Source organism: Panthera tigris, chromosome D4 (assembly GCF_018350195.1).
Source record: "Panthera tigris isolate Pti1 chromosome D4, P.tigris_Pti1_mat1.1, whole genome shotgun sequence".
Lineage (NCBI taxonomy): Eukaryota > Metazoa > Chordata > Mammalia > Carnivora > Felidae > Panthera > Panthera tigris.
Genome location: NC_056672.1, coordinates 17,325,450 through 17,349,330, shown reverse-complemented (window position 1 = coordinate 17,349,330; position 23,881 = coordinate 17,325,450). Strand labels below are relative to the sequence as shown.

Here is a 23,881-nt window from a genome sequence, read left to right as displayed (position 1 = left end):
TCAAACTAGACACATCTCAAACCGAACTCCTCACTCCCCATACACCCCTGTCTCACTCTTCTGGCCAAACCAGTCTTCGTCTCCGGTCATTCCGTCGCTTAGGCCAGCACCCGTGATCAAGCCTTGTGCTCTGCACTTGACCAACCTTCGTCTGGAAGGATCCTCACCAAGACATCTCCATGCCTTACCCCTCTAGGTCACTCACATCTCTGGTCAAATGTCACTTTCTCAGAGAGACCTTCTGTGACCACCTTATGTCCCATACCTGACCATTTTTCTCCACTCAACTGTACTATTTTTTCATAGCATTATCACCATAGGAGAAGTTATATATTAGTTTATTTACGTCTTTCCATGTTCTCTTACTAAAATGTAAGCTCTTTGAGGATAAAGCCATTCTTTTACTCGTTGCCGTATATACAACACAGGAAGGTATTTGTACAGAGTAGGTTCTCAGCAAATATTTGTTGAGTCCGTTCATGAACAAATAAACAAAAGAATTTTTTTAGGGTAGATCCAAAAGATGATTATCCAGGGTTTAGTGTTTACCTGTGGACAAATTGAAGCTGTGCTTCAAGGAGACACAGCTAATGAAATTCAAAGGGAATCTGCTTAGAAGGGTGTTCACGTGATGATTTCTTGGTGTGTTTTCTCTCTGGCTATTCTTAAATCTAAAGGAAAAATAGAAAAAAATACGTAACATTTTCTTCAGAAATATTTATTGAGCATTTGCTCTGTGCATGGTGTTATACGAGATATAAACATAATGGCGAAACAGTTCTTTCTTTCAAGGATTTCACAATTTTACACATTACTACAACGCTAAATTACCCCACTGTATTGAAAAATCCTCAAATGTCTTAGTGTTCCAGTTAGCAAAGACAAATTATAATCAAGCGATTACTTCAGTGTCATATTAAAAAAATAAAACATACACCATAAATAATTCAAACAATACAGAAAGGCATAAGATTGCTTTGAACGCCAATGCCAGAATAACTGGGTGAACATCTACATAGACAGAAGAACTCACAGAAGATGTATAAAAAGAGAGAGGAAAATAAATTGGCTGATAAAAATGGGATAGGGCAGGGGCGCCTGGGTGACTCAGTCAGTTAAGCATCCGATTTTGCCTCAGGCTCATGATCTCACGGTCTGTGAGTTTGAGCCCCATGTCGGGCTCTGTGCTGACAGCTCAGAGCCTGGAACCTCCTTCAGATTCTGTGTCTCCCTCTCTCTCTGCCCTTCCCCACTCACACTCTATCTCTCTCTGTCTCTCCAAAATGAATAAACGTTAAAAAATGTATTTTTAATGGGATAGGGCTATACCTGGTATTTTGAAAATGAGAAGTGATTCATTTTTCTTGATTTAACAGAATAAAAAGAACAGGGAGTAAAGCAGAAAGAATTGTTAACTTTTACCAGAATCTTTCTTCGCTAGTTTAAGCCTTAATTTCTAAAAGATCCTTTGAAGTACGAAGTCTCATCGTGAAGACTACTAAGATGTTGGTGTGTATGCTTGCGTAGCAAGTTCAATGCTGACTGCGCCTTGCTACAAAATATGGAGAATGTTGGTGCTGTACCCTTCCCATCACACCTGCTATTCGCTGTGTTTTCATTTTCTGTTAGTCGGTTTGGGGGGTCGTGGTCAGAGTTTATAACAATAGCTTTCTGTTTTGTGACCATAGTCCTCCCACTGGTTACTCTCAGTTCTATGTTAAAGGGATTCCATGCTCTTAACAATGACTTCTCAATACCTGAATTCTTTACTCTGTCTCTCGTTGGCTGGAGTTTGGCATTTGGTAGTTTTTTTCCCCCTCTATCCATGAGTGCTGTTTCTAGACTTCTTTTTTTTTTTTTTTAAGTTTACGTATTTATTTTGAGAGAGAAAGAGAGCAAGAGAGAATGAGCAGGCGAGGGGCAGAGAGAAAGAGAGAGAGAGAGAGAGAGGATCCCAAGCTGACTCCACACTGTGAGTGCAGAGCCCAACACGGGACTCAAAGTCATGAACTTCGAGATCGTGACCTGAGCTGAAATCAAGAGTCAGCTGCTTAACCCAATGGGCCACCCAGGTGCCTTGACCTCTTTCATATTTGAGAATTCCTGTTGCCTTTGGACTTCAGGGGCAGTAGGACTGGGCCAAACTTCTCTTTCTCGAAGAGCTATGCAGCGATTGCTACACTGTCTCTGATACTGAATTCTGCTGTGAGTTGTCTAAGGGTAACTTGATATTTCCTCCCTTTGAAATCTTCCTTCATTTTTTTTCTTTCTAAGAAACTTTATGGCTCAGAGCAGTTTCAGGTTCCCAGAAAAATTGAGTGAAAAGTACAGAGGGTTTCCATATATCCTCTGCCCGGACAGACCTCCCCCAGCCTCCCCATTATCAACATGCCTCACCTGACTGGTACATTCTTTACAACCTGCCCTCGCACATCGTTATCACCCGAAGCCCATCGTTGTCTTTAGGGTTCACTCTTAGTTTTGTACATTCTATAGTTTCGAGGAATGTATAATGACACGTGTCTACCATTATAGTTTCAAATATATACATATAGTTTCAAAAATACATATACTTTATATATCATAACATAATGTTATGTAATATACATACGTTTACATCTAGTATAGCCACGTATATAGTCACAGAGAAGTTTCCCCACCCTGAAAAGCCTCTGTTCTCTGCCTATTCTTCCCTGTCTTCTTTCCAACCTCTGGCAGCCACTGAACTTTTTACTGTACCCATAATTTTGCCTTTTCTGGAATGTCAGACAGTTGGAATCATACAGTATGTAGCCTTTTAAGATTAGCTTTTTTCTCTTAGTAATTACATTTAAGTCTCTTCTAGGTCTTTTCATGTATTCTAATAGCCAAATAATGTCTTCATTTTTAAAATTGAAAAAATATAATCTGAAGTATCTGAATGTTATTATTCTAGATCTTTTTTTCTTGGTATAAGATGTGACCTCTAAATTTTATATTATAATATTTCACACATGAAGGCATAATAACAAAACAAACTCCTCTAACCTTTGCACCACAGCAAAGATCAGAATTTTTCCAGAATCATTGCCTCCATCAACATTCTTCTCTGCTTTCTCAGCCCACAGTCTATCTAACAGAGAGAAACACTGTCTTGAATTTTGTATTTATGATTCTCTTGTTTTGTATAATGAGTTTTACCCTATAACAATAAATATATTCCTCTAAAGCATATATTGTTTAGTTTGGTGTGTGGGTTGTTTTCAGTTTTATAGAATATATAATATATAGAAATACATAATCTATATAACAATATATAGTCTTCTACAACTCGGTCTTTCACTCACTATTATGTGTTTAAGATTCATCCATCTTGTTGCATAATATTTCATTGGGTAAATATGACTTAATTCTCCTATAGACAGATAGGAGATAGATAGGCACTCAGGATGTTTCCAGTTTGTCCTTTTTTGTTTTTAAGTTTATTTATTTAGTTTGAGAGAGAGAGAGAGAATGAGCAGGGGAAGGGCAGAGAGAGAGAGAAGGAGAGGAGTATCCCAAGCAGGCTCCACACTCAGTGTGGAGCCCAGTGTGGGGCTTGAACTCACGAAATGCAAGATCATGACCTGAGCCGAAATCAAGAGTTGGATGCTTAACCAACTGAGCCATCCACGGTGGACAGCGCCCCCATGATCACTTACTTCTATCATGATGTACACATGCAATTTTCTCTAGGAGTGGAATTGTTAGATTGCAGGCCAATGTAAACATTCATTTTGCAAGATAATGCCAAATTGTTTTGCTAAGAGTGTTTACTAATTTACACTCCCACCATCAGTATATAAAATATATGTTTACCCATTTTCTTGCTAACACTTGGCATTTCAGACTTCTTACTTTTTGCAAATTAGTAGATGAAAAATAGCACTTCATTATGGTCTTAGTTTGCATTTTCCTGGGTTACTAATGAGGTTGGCACCTTCTCAAATGTTTGTTGGCTGTTTTGGTTTCTTCTGGGAAAGAACTGTCATTTACTTATTTTTCATTTAATTGTTTTTATTTTCCCTTTTCCTTTTTAAAAAACATATATTTTTATACATTGGTTATGTTCATCGCAAATATAGTCTCACTTTTTTGGGTTAGTCTTCTCGCTTTTTTGTTGTAATATTTGAAAGAAGTTGTTAATTTTAATATAGGCAAACATCAATCTTTTCTTTGATGTTAGTGCTTTTTGATTTCAGAAGTTTTTTCCTTATTCTAATGTCAAAAAGACATTTTCCCACATTATCTTTGAAATACTTTAAAGTTTTGCCTTTCACTTATAAGCCTTTAATCCATCTGGAATCTTACATAATACATGATCTTGTATATGGTATGAGGTAGGGACACAATTTTATTCTTTCCCACATAGATAACTGTCTCAGCAACATTATCAAATGCTAATCACTGTAGTATATCAAGTATTGATAAATATGTCTGTGTGTCTTTTCTAGGCTTTTCTCTTCTGTTTATAACAGAAGCTACACCAATACCACAGTGTCCTAATTAGTCATGCTTTATAATAACTATTGATGTGGGGTGGGGAAAATTCCCCTGACTTATTGTCTTTTTTTTAACTTTTTATTCTTTGATATACATTTTAGAAACAATTTTTTAAGTGTCTCTGAAAATTCTATTAAGGTTGCTTTAGTTTCTGATTTTTTTTGTGTGTTTACACTGGCAAGCATTAAATCTATAGATCAGATTAGGAAGAATTAAAATCTTCTGATATTGGACCTTTCTACCTGTATACCTGATAAATTTTACAATTTAAGTCTTCTTTAATGTCTTTCCATACAGTTTTATAATTTCGCCCAACAGGTTCTGCACCATTTTTGTTAGATTTATTTCCAAGGATCTTCTATTTTTTCATTGCTATTTTAAATGTCATGTAGTTTTTAAAATAACAAAGTTTAGCTGGTATTTTAAAAATGCAATTAATGTTTGTTTCTTGATCTTTCATGTCCGTCTTGCTTTATTCTCTTATTCTAATAATGTAAATCATTAATCTTTAGATAATGAGCATTTTATTACTCCCTTCCTAATCTTCATGCCTTTAATTTTTGTCTTCTTGTTTTATGGAATGAACAAGGCCTTCAATAAACGTTGAGGGTGTGCAGTGATGATGAGAATCCTTATTTTGGTCTTAATTTTAAAGAGAGTACTTCCAATATTTTCCCATCAAGAATAAAGTTTTCTCTAGATATTTTTAAATAATATTTATTAGGTTAAGAATGTTTCCTTCTATTCCTAGCTTCTAATCGGGTATTTTTAACCTGAATAGCTGTCGTATTGTATCAAATGATTTTTCTGCTCTCATGGGATTGGTATATGGCTTTTCTCCTTCATTCATTAATGTGGTAAATTACATTCATAGTTTTTCTTTTTTAAAAAAATTTTTTTTGTGTTTATTTATTTTTGAGAGACAGAGAGACAGAGTGTGAGTGGGGGGAGGGGCAGAGAGAGAGGGAGACACAGAATCTGAAGCAGGCTCCAGGCTCTGAGCTGTCAGCACAGAGCCCGACGCGGGGCTCGAACTCACGAACTGTGAGATCATGACCTGAGCCGAGGTCGGACGCTCAACTGACTGAGCCATCCAGGCGCCCCCATAATTTTTTTAATGTGAAACCCCTCTTGGCATTGCTGGGATCAACTCAGCTATTTCTGTCAATTCAGCTATATATGCTGTCGATTTTTGCTTGATATTATTTTGTTTAGGCTTTTTACATCTATGTACACACACACACACACACACACACACACACACACTAATATGGTTATAAACAACCTACCAGGTTGTACTTTACAGAGTATGTAATGTTGGTGAACTGCAGGGTTTGTCTGATGACAAATACTTAATAGCCACTCAACAGATACTTTTGATACTGATGATGAAAGTAATAGAGTTGACAGCGTGTCTTTCTATGTTAGAAAAATGCCACTTTAAGATGCTGGTTTGGAAGGGAAGTATCTGATCACAGAGTCCATTATGGACACTGTAAACACAGCCAGTCCACCTGCGTCCAAATGGTATCTATACAGCCAATAGAGAATAAAAATATTTTCAGAACAGGATAATATTTCCAAGTTTCTGGAATATAACGGTGAAAATTATTTGGGGGAATGGGATGTCCTTGCTCACAGAGTAGAATTTTCTGACTTTAAACAGAATATCCTGTCTCTACAAGAATACATTTCACCGAAAGTCTCTAAGGCTGCAGTGGAAATTGAAAGGGACAAGATAATTGATGGTTCCCTCAATTAGGGATGTCGTTTGTTACCATAGCAATCACACTCACTGTCCTCCTTATATTCCTTGCCTTTTTACCTTTCCTTAAACATCAGAATTTATGTTTGTTTTTTAAAATAAATTTTATACATGCACTATAATATGAATCATCTTATTTTCAGGTCTTAGGTATAATGCTTACTATTACACTGGTCTTTCTTCATTTTTTTTCATTTAATCATTCCAGGACTTATTGTTCTCTCTGCCATCGTGTTTTGTACCGTGTAATGACACTCCTTTATAATTTGCTTTCGTGTACCAAAATATAGACAATGAATCAGAAATCAATATTATAAAATGATAAAGCAACTCCAAAACAAATAATTTTTTCAAAGCAAAGGAAGTATGTAAGGCAGAGAAATAAATATACGTTATAGATTGCATGAGGACTCAGACTTTTTTTAAAAGTAACAAGGACGCTAAAATTAGGAAGTGGCAAGAAAAATCAAGAGAACAACTGGACCATGAAATTTTATCCCTTAAAAAAGGAGAGGATTTCTCACACTAATGTCCTCTCGATGTATTATTTTTATCCTTCAGCCTGTATGACAATTACAGAGGCTAACAAGTGGATTGCTTGCTCCAAGATAAAAATAGAAGGGCAGCTGTGTGGCAGGAACGTGTCTGAGGCTGTTACCTTGACGAAATGGCCTAATCCCACAGATATCAGTGAGCAGGGAACATGATGAAAGTCATTTAAATTCGAGTACGGAAACAAAGGCTAAGAAATCAAGAGAAAGCCTTCAAATGAGATGTAACGTGAGGGTTGATTCTGTTCATATCTGAGGCGTATATGCCAAGTGAAGGGACGTGCCATGTTTCAGTATTTGTCCTGACTGCCATAGGTAATTTATTTTTAAGAGTTCTGCACTGTATCTATCCAAGTATGTGATTCAGTATATGACAACCCCAGTCCTGGGTGCCACTAATCCCTATTTCTGTCACTGATATGTTCCATCCGTCATTTATCCAACACACTCACTTCTGCCTGACCAAAGGGGAGAACAATGACAGTCATTCCAGGGAGCTGCAAGTTAAAAACCAATCCAAACAAAACACATTGTTTTAAAATATTGAAGGCAGCCTGATGCATCTGGCAGAAAGCTCCCCCAAAGATCATTCACTTTAGGGAAGTGGCTAATGTTCCAGTAGCTTCTTTCACTTTTTGCCCTTCCAGAATAGCTTTGGGGTATTAATAAAACTTCATGGAGAGCCCATGACGCTCAACAAAGGAAAGGACTCTTGAGAGAGTCCACGCATTTAAATTGACATTGGCCTTCTAACTCCACAGGAAGCCATAGAGTTTTAAGTGAGACTTTATTGGTTTGTTCGGTGCCCTTTACAATCCCCTTGGATTTTAATGAAATATTAGAACTAATAAAACAGTGAAGGGCACTTGACCCAGAAAGAATCCTGAAAAGTCCACTTTTATATTTCTTACTGGTAACACACCTGCAGTCACCTATGTTTCTCATTCATATTTTTAAGTGAATGCCATTGACGACATATTACAAAGACCAGGAAGTAGATACCCCTACACGCTCCTGATACCTCGACACTAGGTAAGCCACCATCCCCAGTCCTGGGTGCCACTCTTAGGCAGATGGGAGAGTGAGGAGAAATCCTGAATTAACTGAGTTAAAATATGAAGTTACTGTATTATTCCAGAATGGATTCTTTTTCCCATACTCAGATATAATGAAATTTAAGGTCGAGATTAAGTTGAGTTATGGAAAAATACAGAACATTCTTTTCTTTCTCACACATGAGTAAGTGACCAAAAAATTAATACCCACAACATCTTTCTTTTGGCTCGTATACTAGTGATCTATGGCTGCACAGCAAGTTATGTCCCCCTCCCCTGCAAGATGGCAGCTTAAAACAACTATAATTTTTACTTCACATAGTTTCTGTGGCTCAGGAATTCCAGAGCGGCTCAGTTAGGTGCTGGATGGTTCTGGATCAGTGTCTCTCCTGGCTACTATAAATATGGTGATTGGAAAGACTGACTGGTTTTGAAGGGTATCGTTCCAAGATGGCTCATCCAATCACTGGCCAGTTGGTGCCAGCTGTTGGCAGGAGGATTCATTTCCACCCCATGTCCATTTTTCATAAAGCTGCTAAAGTGTTTACACCACCTGGTGGCATTCACTTCCTCCCAAGCGAATAATTCCAGAGAGCACAAGGTGGAAGCAACATGTCTTTTACTATCTACCCTCAGAAGTCATAGCCCATCATATCTACAATATCCTATCAGTTACAACGCGTCAACCCTGCTCAATGGGGGAGGTGGGGACTGGGGGCCCCTTAACCGAGGGACACTTCAGGAGATGGCTAACACAGTGTGCAAACTAGAACTACATGTTTAGAAGCATTGCTTCAGTCGTTATAAATACGGAAATGGTATTTCAAGTGGACATTCAAACAGGCATAAGCAGCCAAACCGTGTGAGAACTCAGTTTGGTATTGTTCTCTTGTTGGCACAACATCGTCTGATAAAAATCACAGGATTTTCCATGGTACACAGCTCTTTTTTTTTTCCCCACTCCACGGTGGAGTGCAAATGTTGTTTTTCCAGCCCTTACGTAAGGCTAAAGTACGGGCTCCTCGTTAAAAGCTACCCTGTATGTTACAGAGCAAGGTTAAGGCTCCGGCTGAAGTTATTTAATACACACGAAGCATTTCATCTACATTTTGTTGTTACTACGGATACGAGCCAATAAAATAAGAGGAAGGGAAATAAGTGTCTGAATAAAAGGAAAACAGGCAAGGGTTACAGTTTGTCGGGAGTATTATACAGACATCTTTTCCCAAGTAAGATAAGTGGAAAAGGAAGGTAAAGAAAGAGAGAGAAGCTAGAGATGGACCTCGAGCAGGGCCTTCTAGTTCACTCTCTTTATTTCGCAAATGAAACACAGGCCTAAAAAATTTAATGGACTTCTATCCAAAACCACACAGTAGATTAACCAGGTATATATTCTGAGGTGATTTCACAGGACTGAACTTCTTTCTCCTGATTAATTTTGTACTTACAACATCAAACAAGTCAAAAGTCCAAACTTGAGTTAAATCATCAGCTATATATGGTCACCCAGACAAATAGGAAAGTGATTGCTTGGTGACTTCAACTAATCGCAGTTTTTTTTTTTTTAGAAACATCGATTTGGTGCGACAATGTGCCTAAATTCTGATCCGATGAAACTGCTCTCCTACAGCTGAATGTCTGTTTACTTGGTATATTACAAGTGTGTCCCAGGAAGTGTTTTCCAACCTCACTGCTTCCTTTCAACTCCCCATTGCCTGCTTCCCTTTTGTGTGCAAAACTTTCTGATTGTTGTCATTTTATTTTCATGCCACATTAGCCTGGAAAACGTTCTTCTAAACAAACAAGTGTTGTCAAAAGGCAGAAGATGCACTATTTATCTTGGATCCTAGCCAATTAAAGTCACCCATAAGAGTCTGTGGCTTCGTTTAGAAATGTGGCCGCTTCATGCGGAAACAGAATTAGCATATGCTAAATGGCAACTCTGAGTTGCTAGGACAAGGTGGAAGAGGTCTTGGGTTTAACTGATTAGAAAATGTGAAAATTAATGGGCTCTGTAGATGAAGAAATACAGTGATGATGCACAGGCACCTACATGTCTTTATAAAATCAAACATTTATTGAGTACCTACCTTCGATCATGGGTGAGGCTGGCGATAGGGTTTCAAGGTTGACTTGGAGTTTTAGGGCTCAAATTCTATTTCTCACCTCTTCTATCCTGCAGGTTTTATGCTAAATGTATTAAGCACAGAAGGAAAATGGCCAAATACCTTGGAAAATACTTGCTAATCAGTGCTCCTCCAGAAAAGGCTTGCTAGCATGGCTAATGCCAAGAGGCTTAAATACATCTCGGCCTGTGTTAACAGCCACTAGACTTCACCCTATTGGAAAACCAATTCAAAACACAACCACCAGTGCCCGTGACAAGGAAATAGGAAAGAAATGTAAAAAAAAATCATGTAGTTATCACCAATGCCTAGTGTTTAGCTGCAGAGACTACCCAGTCCCTTCCTATGGACTACCCTTGATAGTCCATAGGCTTCCTTCTTGATGGAGCCTGTCTCTGTAAGATGGGTCAGGAGCACTACTTAGGTAGCCCTGCTGTTTGCGAACAGAAAGCCCCAGGAACGAGGGCAGGAAGTAAAAGTGAGCAAAGAACCTGCCCTGAGAAAACTGCCATCAGAAGCAAAAGAAAATATTGGGCATTCATTGGCGTTCATCCATTTTCAATGCAGTGACCCCATCCACTAGTGAGCTGTGACCCAATGAAAGTCAGACTCAGACCAAAAAACAAAAGAAAACAAACAAAAAGCAAAAAACCAAAAGCAACCAACCAACCAAACAACAACAACAACAAACAAATAACATAAAACAAAACAACACACAAAACTTTCTGGGAAGGAAAGCCACTGATATTTCCTTCTGCAAGCCTCTGGCTGGGGAAAAGAAGCTTGGGTAGGAATTCTGTTTCTTTTGAGGTTTAAGTGTATGGGTGAAGGAGTCTCCCTCCCCATCAGGCACTAACCTGACTCTTAAGGACTCCACCATCACCATCTAGCTGGATAAATGTCGGCTTATTACCTCCGAATCTCAAGTTCTCAAGTCCCTCTGTGAAATGTGAGTGTCCCCCCACTAGCTGTGACGGGTAAAAGCATACTCCCTGTAGGTTTACCCAAAGAATCCTCTGGGCCAATCCTGAGCAGGCCTACGAGTCACTTAGAAGTCTCCCATCCCCTAAGAGATGGTACCCAGAGGAAAGATCTAGAATTAGTCTTGCAGCATGAAGACAGCGTGCCTGGGGCCAGCCAGTGACTTCAGTGGGACCACTGAACAACATTTCCAAGTCCTCCTGGGACTTCTCAGGACTGGCTTCTACCCTGATCCTTTGAGTATGTTCCAGCTTTCTCACGTGCGGACCTCTAGAACTGTGGTATGACTTCTCCTCTGGCTCAAAGGAAGAACCTGCGTTTCCCTTGGGGTTGTTGACGAGATCTCACCGCAAAGCCCATGCTGCTGCTGGCTCGGCATAGCAGTGTGTCTGCCAGGAGATATTATGATCACTCATTCCTTCAGTGTCAGCCCCAAGCTCACCACACCCCTGGGTTAGTGTCACGTGCACCATGCCTTAGTTTTCTGGGGGCCGGCCGCACAGCTGGGTTAGCCCTGTTGGCTCTGGCCCGGGTTTCCAGCTTCCTCTCCGATTTCTACCGGTCCTCTGTTGAAATTACGGCGCGCCTGTTTCCACAAAACTGGGGAGATCCACCAAGGTGAGAGGCTTTTACATCGTAAGCAACCCAACAGCACCTCTCAGAGATGGACAGCAGTGGCTTTATGTAGGCAGTGCCCTCTACCCGATTGCAGTGTGGCTAAGGCACATGTGAGGCTCTCCCCTAAAAAGAATGCAAACCGTATCCTCCACCAGGAATGTCCTCGAACCCAAGAGCAGAGGTACACCTCCTTTCCATTCAGCCCTCGCAAAGGCCTTTGTTACTCTCTTCGTAACAACTACCAACTACGTACCTCAGTTGTTTCACCAATCATACCATTTTGTAACTACTGCATTTAAGTCTATTTCTCAGTTTTGTTGCAAGGTTCACAAAGGCCAGGATGCTCTATTAACTCTCTTTGTATTATCAGTACCGAGCAGTATGCTGGGGATAGAGTAAGCCTTCAAATAATGTGTTTTGTGACTGAGTACATAGATGGATGGATGGATGGATGGATGGATGGATGAAACCAGCCTATAGATGGATTGGGATATGATGGCATATAAATGTAAAAGATCATGACACGTCCATCCCATCGTTATCATGGCTCTTGAGAGACCTCTGACAAATCCTAATGTACAGAACAAGGTGTCAGTTCTAAGACAGATTTTTTTCCCCCTCATGTTTTACATCTTTGAAATGGGGAGGCATCTCCCAATTTCTATAGGCCAGGAGGCAGTCGGGAAAAGCTGCCATGATATGCTGGTGCGTCCAAAGTAGTAAGGTTTGGATCAAGGGTTTGGAAGGAATTTGTGGAGGGGATGGAGGACGGTTTTAAAGACACGCAACAGGGGCGCCTGGGTGGCGCAGTCAGTTAAGCGTCCGACTTCAGCCAGGTCACGATCTCGCGGTCCGTGAGTTCGAGCCCCGCGTCAGGCTCTGGGCTGATGGCTCAGAGCCTGGAGCCTGTTTCGGATTCTGTGTCTCCCTCTCTCTCTGCCCCTCCCCCGTTCATGCTCTGTCTCTCTCTGTCCCAAAAATAAATAAAAAACATTAAAAAAATAATAAAAAAAAATAAAGACATGCAACATTCACAACATTTCTGATACCACGGAATACAACAGTATATGGGGCAGATCACAGTACCTCCTGCTTCGGGTAAAGATGTTTTCAGAAGAAACAGCATCTGAATGGAAGGAAGCTTTAGGAATCCCTTACCCAATTCAATTCGCTTATGTTCTCTCTTTTACGGAATGCACATGAGTGCTGTATCACAAGAAGCTAGGTCTAAGCAGCTCTAAAACGGATTTCACTAAAAAGAAAATAAAAACTGAGAGAAAAAAGGTATGCAGATCTAATTGATAGCATTTTTTTTTCTTTCTTAGCAATCTATAAAATAAGGGTGGTTTTTACAGTCCATGATATTATTTTCCATGAAATATGGGGTACTTGCTGTAAAACTAGTGATTTTTTTCTCCCTCTTTTGAGAAACCGACGGGACTGATAAATTGCCGCTGTCACTTATTTCCCTAAAGTAAAGGGACACGGAGCGCTGCAGGTACGTTTCTTAGATAAGTCTCACACTGTTGCCATAAACGAACCACCCGGATGCTTGCAAATTCCCAGTCTCTCTGTGCAAATTGAGGTTTTGTTACGGTTTAATGTTGCTGCTGAAGAAAAGAGAGAGAGAGACCCGCCCAGGGAAGCCACATTAAAAACAGTCGACACATTTTTGGTAGCACCGTGAGTCACTGCCACCCTCCACAATCTCCACCCCGAAAGAACACAAGCACGTGCGGACTCTCGCCAACCCTAACTCTGAGGTTGATGCGAATTTGTTGCCAAAGCGCTCTCTTCCCTCAAAAGAAGATGGTGAGTCCACATCTTAGACGATCAAACATAAAAGGGAAATGATAGCAACAGAGGAAAGAATCTTGTAAGCAGAGAGAGCTGAACTATCAAAGAGAAACAAGAAACCCTTTGGATACTCACAAGGTCTCTGCTACGTCTCTTTGCGTCCTGAACTTTCCCCTTTGCTGCTTATTTTAAGAACCAAAATTAGGCCTCACACAAGCGGGCCCCGACCTTGCTATTTCGGCAAGGGCCAGAACCACAGGCAAAGGTGTTCAGACGAGGTGCAACATCTCTGCTTTTTCTTTCTTTCCTTTTTTTTTTTTTTTTTGCTGCTCCCCACCCAGTGGGCCCACCCACTCTGTGGCTTCCAAATTCTCCCCAGCCTCCACTTGACCTCCAAACAGTGGGCAGCAGGGCGTGGAGGGGCGTAAATGATAGCTCAGACTCTGCTCCTCAGATGGTGCATTTGACAACGGTGTGGCACACGGCCCATCCCAACGGACGAAAAACACAACTAGAAGAAGAAACAAAAGGCTCCCTCGCGTACAGATGCCCGCCGTGTGCAATTACGGTCTGTAATTCCCAGCCGCAGCATTGAAATTCGTGCCTTTTCAAAGTGCTCATGGTAGATTGCAAACTGCTGAGTTACCACCTTCCTCGACGAGTTGTCTTTGGAAAGGCTCCCCCTACTCCACCCTACGCTTCATTAGAAGAAAAGAAAAAAAAAAAGCGTCCAAAAGGGTTATAGGTTCATCTCCAAATTGTGCATCGGTTCCTAGAAGCAAAACCAGGGTTTGCTCTTTGGGGTCCAGAAAAGGAAAGCGGAAAAGGGAAAAGAAAATATTTGGTATTCCAAGAGTGCCAAGTCCCAAAGCTCCCAAATTCTCTCCGGCAATATCCTTCCACATCTGTAGTCCCTGCAGCAGCTGGGACCCTGATGCTGTCCGTGATTGCACATCCACGCAGCTCGGTTGTGTGGGAGAGAAGCAGCTGTAGGCACCACATTTAAAACATTTAGTTACTATTATCTCTTCTCGAAAAGCATGCCAGGTGCCGTGGGGGGAAGGCGGACAGCACCCCGGGCAGGTTCCACCGGGCTTGGCAGCTGCAGAGAGAGCCAAGGGGAGGGCGCGTGGAAGCCGTGAGGTAGCGTCTGGTCTGAAGGAAATGAAATACCGCTCGCGGAGTGCTTATTAAAACGCTTACTGCTTGAAAAAATCCATAGTAAAGGCAAGTCTTTGGGAAGCAGACAGTTTCCCCTTTGGCTGGTCGTGTTAACTTTATAGCTGGAATTTTGAACACAATTTTGACATTTGTGTGGACTTCAGAAAAAAAAGAAAAAAGAAAAAAGATAGGGAAGCATGAAGCCACTTTTTACTGAAAAAACATGACCGCGAACAAAACTTCTCAAGTCAGCCCTCCGCCAGGGGGAGAAAGCACAGCCCTCCCTTCTGGGGCTCGGCGGACCACACGGTCATGGCCACGGTCAATAAAAGAGCAAAGCCGCATCGTGACCGCGTAGGCCCTGGCCCTGCTGAATTGCTCTGACAAAACGGCTCTGGAAATTTCACCGAGACACTTCAGGCCATCATGCTCCCAGCAGCAGCGAGGTAACTTCCCGTGCTCTCCGAATTTATCTTTAAAAAGCTCAATTTGGTTTAGTTTTTCATGTTAAAAAATAAATGTTACGGGCCCTTGGATGGCTCAGTTCATTAAGCACTGGACTCTTGATTTCCGCCTGGGTCATGATCGCTTGGTGGGATCCAGGCCTGCATTGGGCTCTGTGCTGAAAGCCTGCTTGGGATTCTCTCTCTCTCTCTCTCTCTCTCTCTCTCCCTCTTTCTACCCCTCCCCTGCTCATGCTCTCTCTCAAAATTAATAAACTTTAATAAATAAATATATATATATATATATATATATATATATATATATATATATATATATATATATATAAAATATTTTATGTGTAAAGTTTTTGGAGAAGTAATTTATGCACATGGGACAAAATTCCAAGGAGCAAATCGTATATGCTGAAATGTGGTGTTCCCAACCTTTTCCCTAGTGATTCTACTCCCCCTTCCTAGGGACAGCCATGGTTACCTTTTCCTGCAGATCCTTCCAGAATTCTATGGCATACGCAAGCATACCCCACATGTGGCCTTTTCTTCTGTTTCTTACGTGGGCTCTTTTGGTTCACGCAAAGACGTTTAATAAAAAAAAAGGTAAGGATTTGGTGAAATGGGTACTTTTTTTAACAAGGTGATGACATAGGTTATTTTGCCAGATTCGACCAGATATCTTTTAAAACTTATTTATTTATTTTGATTGAGAGAGAGAGAGAGAGAAAACAAGCAGGGGAGGAGCAGAGAGACAGAGAGAGAATCCCAGGAAGGCTCTGTGCTGTCAGCACAGGCCCTGACGTGGAGCTCCAACTCACGAATGGTGAGATCATGACCTGAGCTGAAATCAAGAGCCGGGGCACCCAGGTGCCCCTCAACCAGATAGTTTTAAAGTTAGCAGAGTGTTAGGAAATGACCCTCCACCTTAAAAATAATTTTTTAAAAATACAGATGCATCCCAACTATCCACACTTGCTGAATTGCAACGTGAGAATGGCTCTCGCTCCTCGTTTTTCATGGGATTGTGTCCTCCAGTGACGTAGCTTTCTCTCTTACCCCGCTTCATTATGATCTCATGCATCCTCACTGATGTTCGTCAGCTTGGCCTTTCTTTAAAATTCTTATAGTATGTCTTCAAGGTTTTCTAGGTAGAAATGGCAAAAAACATATTCACGTTTGAACTGGCCAGCAGAAATCAAATCACTTTATCCTTGACCACCCACGGCTGGCCAATGGCAACATGAGGGAAGTGACATTTTACTGGAAAGACCAGTTGGCCAGGACTTAAGTAGATTTTGATGTATTCATTCTAACTTTATTAGCATCTGGAACTCAACTAAATCTTCAAATCTCTCCAGCCTCCTATTTCCTTTTTTTTTTATTTTTTGTGTGTTTTTTTTTTTTTTGTAAAAGAGAGGAAATCACAATTAGAGATTTCCATCTTCAACGTTGTCTCTTGCCTGACATTTTCCAGTGTTTTGCTCATATATATCAAGTCCATAAGCCTCAAAATGATCAGGGCAACAAGACGGTCTCAAGTGTAAAGGAAAAGGATGGGCACAATCGCAGAAATTTGCTAGCTCTTATGGAGTGAATATTTGTGTCCCCCCACCCCACCCCCCAACACACACAAGTCATATGTTGAAGTCCTAACCTCCAATGTGATGATATTTGGGAAGTAATTAAGTTTAGATGAGAGGGCGCCTGGGTGGCTCAGTCAGTTGAGCGTCCGACTTCGGCTCAGGTCACGATCTCATGGCTCATGAGTCCAAGCCCTGCATTGGGCTCTGGCTGACAGCTCAGAGCCTAGAGCCTGCTTCATATCCTGTCTCTGTCTCTCTCTTTCTCTCTGCCCCTCCCCTGCTGGCTTACTCTCTCTCTCTTTCTCTCTCAAATATAAACATTAAAAAATGGTTTAAAAAGAGTTTAAATGAGGCCATGAGGGTGAGGCCCCCAAGGTGGGATTAGTACCCTTATAAGAAGACAAAGAGACCAGAGCTCTCTCTCTACCCTGTGGGGACACAGTGAGAAGGTGGTAATTGCAAACCAGAAGCCAGAACCCAACTATGCTGGCACCTTGATCGTGAACTTCCCATCTTCCACGACAGTGAGAAATGTATATCTACTGCTTAAGCTACCCGGTCTATGGTATTTTGTTATGGCAGCCCGAACTGAGACTCTAGCTAATTTCCTAATTTCTCGACAGCAAATAGTTTAGCAACTCAAAGATAGGGTTTCAACTGATGCCAATTCCTCTTTGTTCCAATCATATAGACCCTTTCAGCATTAGTGCCTCAGAAGTGCATATTTTGTCCTGAATAGTCGGCAGGCCTTATTCTTGGTACAGGTGCCCCTGGGCACATATCCTGCCCCTGGGTCCTGCCACGGACTCATTGAATGGTAAGAATGTGAGTAGGGCAGCGACATCTACCCAAACTCATGTCATTAAGCAGCCTGAATTCTGGGTGATTGCAATGACCTGGGCTGTGTCTGAGGACCTAAGCCAAGATGGGACAGTGCGCTCCAGAGATTGGAACTGAGAAACATGTGGAAAAGTCTGTCCAGGGGTTAGGCCAAGGTCAGGAACCACAGACCTGGCTTTTTTAAGGAGTGGAATGAGATGTGGAAATCGAGTAGGAGGCAGCATCCATTTTGTTCCTCTAATTGTTACATTTGTAACTTTGAATATGTGTTTGACTCAGCAAATTTGTCCTAAGGGAAAATTATATGCTAAGCATCATTTTAGGCAGCAGGCCTAGAACAGTGAAGGGACCTCCCTACCAAAAAAAAAGGTGGAAAGGAAAGAAAAGTTAAGAAGAAAAAAGGGAAGGGAAGGGGAAGGGGCAGGGGAAGGGGAAGGGGCAGGGGAAGGGGAAGGGGCAGGGGAAGGGGAAGGGGAAGGGGAAAGAAAAATCCCTGGCCTCACAGAGCTCACATTCTAACATGTTCTTTCTACTCCATCAACCTTGTTAGTGTCTCTAACTCCTTTATTTAACAAGAGAATATTGGTGTTCCATTCTTCTTTTACAGCTGTACTTTTATTTTGTACATCACCAGGATTTTTAATGTTTTCAATATTTTTCAAATATAAGTAGATCTTCCATTCTTTGTCTAAGGGGGTTGTTTCTAAAAGTAAAAAATAAACTCTATAAATGGATGTATGTGATCGTAACTATGTAAATGCCAATGACTACAGAGCCAGGTGAAAGGCTAGGATTGTATTTTTTCTCTCAAAAGTCTAATGGCATAACTCCTGAGCCAATCAAAGGAGACTATTTTTTTTAAGTTTGTATTTAAATGGCAGTTAGTTAACATACAGTGTAATATTAGTTTCAGCTGGACAATATAGTGATTCAACACTTCCATACATCGCCTGGTGCTCATCACAGGTGCCCTCCTTAATCCCCATCACCTATAAAACCCATCCTCCCTGCTCCCCTCCGGTAACCATCAGTTTGATCTCCGTATTTAAGAGTCTGTCTCTTGTTTTGTCTCTCTCTCTCTCTTTCTTTTTTTCCCGTTCTTATGTGTTTCCCATTGCTCATTGAATAAAATCATATGGTATTTGTCTTTCTCTGACTGACTTATTTTGCTTAGCATAATACTCTCTAGCTCTATCCATGTTGTTGCAAATGGCAAGATTTCATTCTTTTTTATGGCTGAGTAATATTCCTTTAGATAGATAGATAGATAGATAGGCATTATATATAATATAACCTTTCTATAATATATATATACCTATAATCTATGTATTTTATATATATAGTATATATATAATATATATAGTATATATATACACGCATACACACACACCATTGTCTTCTTTACCCATTCATCAATCAATGGACACGAGCCATTTCAATAATTTGGCTATCATAGATAATGCTGCTATAAACATCAGGATGCATGTATCCCTCCGAATTAATGTTTTTTTATTCTTTGGGCAAATACCTAGTAGTGCAATTGCTGGATCATAGGGTAGTTCTATTTTTAGCTTTGTGAGGAACCTCCATACAGCCTTCCACAGTGGCTGCGCCAGTTTGCATTCCCCCCAGCAGTGCAAAAGGGTTCCCCTCTCTCCACATCTTCATTAACATCTGTTGTTTCCTGAGTTAATGTTAGCCATTCTGACGGGTGTGAGGTGCTATCTCATTGTGGTTTTGATTTGTATTTCCCCGATGATGAGTGATGTCGAATATCTTTTCACGTGTCTGTTGGCCATCCGGATGTCTTCTTTGGAGAAATGTCTGTTCATGTCTTCTACCCATTTTTTTAATCGGATTATTTGTTTTTTGGCTGTTGCGTTTTAGACGTTCTTTATATATTTTGGAGACTAAACCTTTCTTGGGTGTGTAATTTGCAAATATCTTCTAAAGAAGAAAATTTATATTCGAATCATTTGAATCAAGTGAATTCTATGTTCTTACACCAAATCAATTAAATGGTTAAAATCATGGTGTGCCACATCAAAAAAAAATCATGACACATTTTACTTTATGTCAAAATATCTGAATATGAATTTCATGTGTGTGTTTTTATTTTTCCTGAGGTTTTCGATTGCTTTCTTATTGACTGAAGAATGATGCACCTTCACTTTCTCCCCAGGCTTATCCAGATTATCAATCATGCTGCCCAGTGCACAGAGCTCTCCTTTTTCCAAAGAGATGTCTCTCCCTGAACTCTGCATTCTCTTCCAATCGGGGGCAGTTGCGATATAAGCCCATTATCTTGGGCTTACCCTCATCTCTTCACTGTTTTCCCAGGACCCACTGTTTCTTGGATATTCCCTCTTCCTCTTGCTTGATTTTTCACTCTTGTCTTCCCGGAGGACATCCCTAAATAACTTTATAAGAAAGGATCTTAGAAGACCCTCAGAGATGTACATCTAAAAAATGTCTTTTTTTTTCCCTTTTATACTCATTGGACATTTTGACCAAGTATAGAATTCTAAGTTAAATAAAGAAGTGAAAAAGGCAAGCTTCATACTAGGAAAAAAAAAAATATTTGTAATACACACATTTTAAAAAAGCCAGTACACAGAATTTATAAAGTACTTCTAAAAATCAATAAGAAAGAGACAAACAACACAGTTTTAAAAAATGGGCCAATACTATATAGGAATGTCACAAAATAAGATAACCAAATGACTAAGAAGGATGTGAGAAGTTGCTCAATATCAATACTTACCAGGGAAAATCAAATTTAACTTACAGTGAGATATCAATGTGCATTGACCAAAATGGCTTAAATTAAAAAGATTGGGGGGCGCCTGGGTGGCTCAGTCGGTTAAGCGTCCGACTTCGGCTCAGGTCACGATCTCACAGTCTGTGAGTTCGAGCCCCGCGTCGGGCTCTGGGCTGATGGCTCAGAGCCTGGAGCCTGCTTCCGATTCTGTGTCTCCCTCTCTCTCTGCCCCTCCCCCATTCATGCTCTGTCTCTCTCTGTCTCAAAAATAAATAAAAACGTCAAAAAAAATTAAAAAAAAATAAAAAGATTGGCAATAGCAAGTACTGGCAAAGGTGTAGAGAAACTAGAACTTCAGAATATATTGCTGATGGGAGGGTACAATTTTTTTGAATTACTGCAGAGCAGTTTCTAACGAACTTAAACACACACCTACCTATGACCAACCTAGCAATTCCAATCCTGGGTATAAACTCAAAAGAAATGGTCAAACAATTCATAAGAATTTGTGTAAGTATGTTTCTAGTAGCTGTATTTATAATAATTTCAAACTAAAACAGTGCAATGCCCACCAAAAGGAGAGTGGGTAAATAAACCCCACTACAAGAATACAATGGAATATACCCCTCATAAATAGAAAGGAATTCATCCAACAACTTGGATGAAGATTAAAATAATTCTGTTGATTCAAAGAAGCTAGACATAAAAAGTATATACTACAGGATTAAATTTATATAAGTTTCAGGAACAGGGAAAATACATCTATGGTGTTAGAAGTCAAATACTGATTATTTGAGGGAGGAGATAATATATATTGACTGGGAAGGGGCATGAGGGAAATTTCTGGGGGGGATGGAAATCTTCTATAACTTGATCTGTATGATGGTAACACCTATGATCATCAGGCACTACACTTGAGATTTATGCATTCCACCATGGGCATTATATCAGCTTCTAAAAAAAAAAAACCAAGAAAGATGTCTAGGTTGAAAAATCGTCTTTCAGTACTTTGAAAGCTTTTCCTCATTGCCTTCTAACATCTGCAGGTGATGATAGGAAGTCTTGTACCGGTCTGATTCTCATGCCTTTGAAGTCCAAGTTTATTCTCTCTGGAAGCTTAAGAACTTTTCTTTAAACCCCTTGTTCTGAAATTCCATGAGGATGTCTCTAAGTAGGAATCTTCTCTTCCATTCATCCCACTTGTCCTTCAATATGCCTTTTCAATTTGAATACGTGTGTCTACCTTTATGGCTGGGACATTCTTTCTATTACTCTTTAACAGAATGTTCATTCTTCTTTTTTATAACGATCTGCTGTTCTTGAACCTCCATGAATCAGAAGACAGACATTTTAAGTGAAGCCTCTATGTCTCTTTCTTGCATTTTTACCTTGTTTTTGTCTTTTTGCTCCATGTTTTGTAGATTTCCTCTGCTTTACCTTACAGCAATTATACTGAATTTCTGAGCACTCTTACTCTGTGCTCCTGTTACACAGAAATTTAATTGATTTTAGGATGTAATATCTACTCAAATCTCTTTTGAGGGGACTCAAAGATTTTGTAAAAGTCCCCTGCCTTCTGAATTATGTCTATTTTCGCTTGTAATTATGGTCTTTGTGTTTCATTTATTTTCTTTCTATTTATTTTTATCATTTATTTATTTATTTATTTATTTGTCTTTCTATTTATTTTCCTTGTGTGTTTGATCCTCCTTAAAGGATACAAGTTAATAATGAAGGTTCGTATTTCCTCTTCTTCTTAGTGGGAAGATTTGTTTCCTGGACAGACCTCTTCTTGCCTGGCCATCTTCCCAAAAGATGTCTGTACAAGGGCAGGGCAGGTTGAAAGGCCAGCTTTCTGGTAAGTGGGTTTGGAGCTCCCTGACAGCTCAGGGGTATCCTGATGCCAGAATGAAGAATATCTTCTGCTGACATGTCAAAACTCCTGAGAGGTCCTTGCTTTCCCTGGTTTATTCAGTATCTCTAGAGAAGGATCCTACAGGCAACAGCCAGGCTGCATGTAGTTCTGCCCGGGTCAGGGAGTAGGTGGGTCGGCCAGGCACTGACCTTCATTCAACCTTCCCCTGTTTTACGTCTTCCGCTCACCTCTTCTTTCTTATGATTCCTGTGCCCAAGCTGTTAGCCCTTCCAGGCGGATGGATGCCCTCCTCCACTGCAGACCCTCGCAGAACATTCTGGGCTGTGGTTTTTTTCCTCTGTTTCATTGGTCTACAGGCTTCCAACTACTGTCCACATTCTAGAAACTTTACGAAGTCTGTCATCTATTAGTATCATCCTCCCCATTCTCTTGCCACTCTTAGAAACTTTTATGGGGTACCTGGTGACTCAGTCAGTTAAACATCTGACTCTTATTTCGGCTCAGGTCATGATCTCACGGTTTGTGAGTTCAATCCCTGCATCAGACTCTGTGCTGATGGTGCGGAGCCTGCTTGGGATTCTCTCTCTCTCTCTCTCTCTCTCTCTCTCTTTCTGCCCCTCCCTGACTCATGCTGTCTCAGTCTCTCTCAAAAATAAATAAATTTTTAAAAAAGAAGCTTTTATTATCACTTACATGTAGCTTTGGGAGGAAGAAAGGGGATAGTCAGTTGATCTTGAACTGGAATGCACGTTCTTTTCCTTTCTTTTTCCTAAAGGAAATTAATCTATTTAGAAAAACCGGATAAGATTGAGGATGTCACAAAACCAAATTGATTTATTAAGGCATCAATTTGACCCTTTAGTGCAGGTGATCCCGAAATCTCTACTCCCACCACCTTTTCATGCTTCCCTGTGCCCGCCCATCATTCCCACACTCCCACGTGAACCCAAGCTCATCTCCACTGACTCCTTCCCCACGAAGACCCTCTTCTTCACCATGACTGGCCCCCTTGGTCCTTCCCCAGGTTCTACCCACACCCACTCAGATCCAACACTTCACGCAGGTCTGACTTTTCTTTGCTCTGTCCATTTAGAATCAACGAGTGCTCAAAACCTCTCAGTTCTGCCTATTTTATCCTACATTTGGAGTGAATTCTCTCCTTTCACTCAGCCTGTGCCCAGAAAACAAAAGGGATTAAAAGTAGTAACAGGGAACATTGGCTATGTTATTGCCAGCGGAAGGGCAAAGGAATCACCACTCGACACCCAGTGATACCTTTTCCCTTTATATAGATGCGCCAAATTCATACCTTCGCTGAACAGGAAATGCATGCTGATTAAGCATTTAAAGAAAATAAATGGAGTTTGTCACAGAGAAGAATTTGTAAACATCTTTTAAGGGTTGAATGCAAAATGCATATATTCTTAGACCTAAAATTAGTTTCAAGTCCAGTAGACCGATTCCAATTTCTCCTACTCTGTAGCCATTCTGTTAAAGTCCCAACCTCATCTCATTTGTTTCCTGTCTTTATGTAAATAAGATACTACAATGCATATGATATCTGAATCATCATATTAGCTAGACAGGACCTTCTGAGAACTAAAGTAAAATGTGCGTAGAAATCGCCCTTAAATTTTCTCAAATGCATCACACTCATGTGGTTTTAGTGCTCGTCTGATGACTGCATCATCGGCTGCAATTAGAAGGGCATAAACTTGTTATCAGGCTGAACTGTTGATAAACCTGGTTTAGGAATTTAAGATGTTTTGCTTTAGCTCATACTCACATCTC

The 23,881-nt window shown here is 40.5% G+C and overlaps 1 long non-coding RNA gene across 1 annotated transcript; it reads right to left on the bottom strand.

Annotated features, from left to right (window-relative positions):
- Positions 1-562: 562 nt before the first annotated feature.
- On the bottom strand, positions 563-22,847 carry LOC122233210. The gene is made up of 3 exons (XR_006210717.1): positions 22,784-22,847; positions 16,087-16,174; positions 563-671 (listed from the first exon to the last, which is right to left on the bottom strand). It is a non-coding gene; the product is annotated as an uncharacterized LOC122233210 (long non-coding RNA).
- Positions 22,848-23,881: the final 1,034 nt, after the last annotated feature.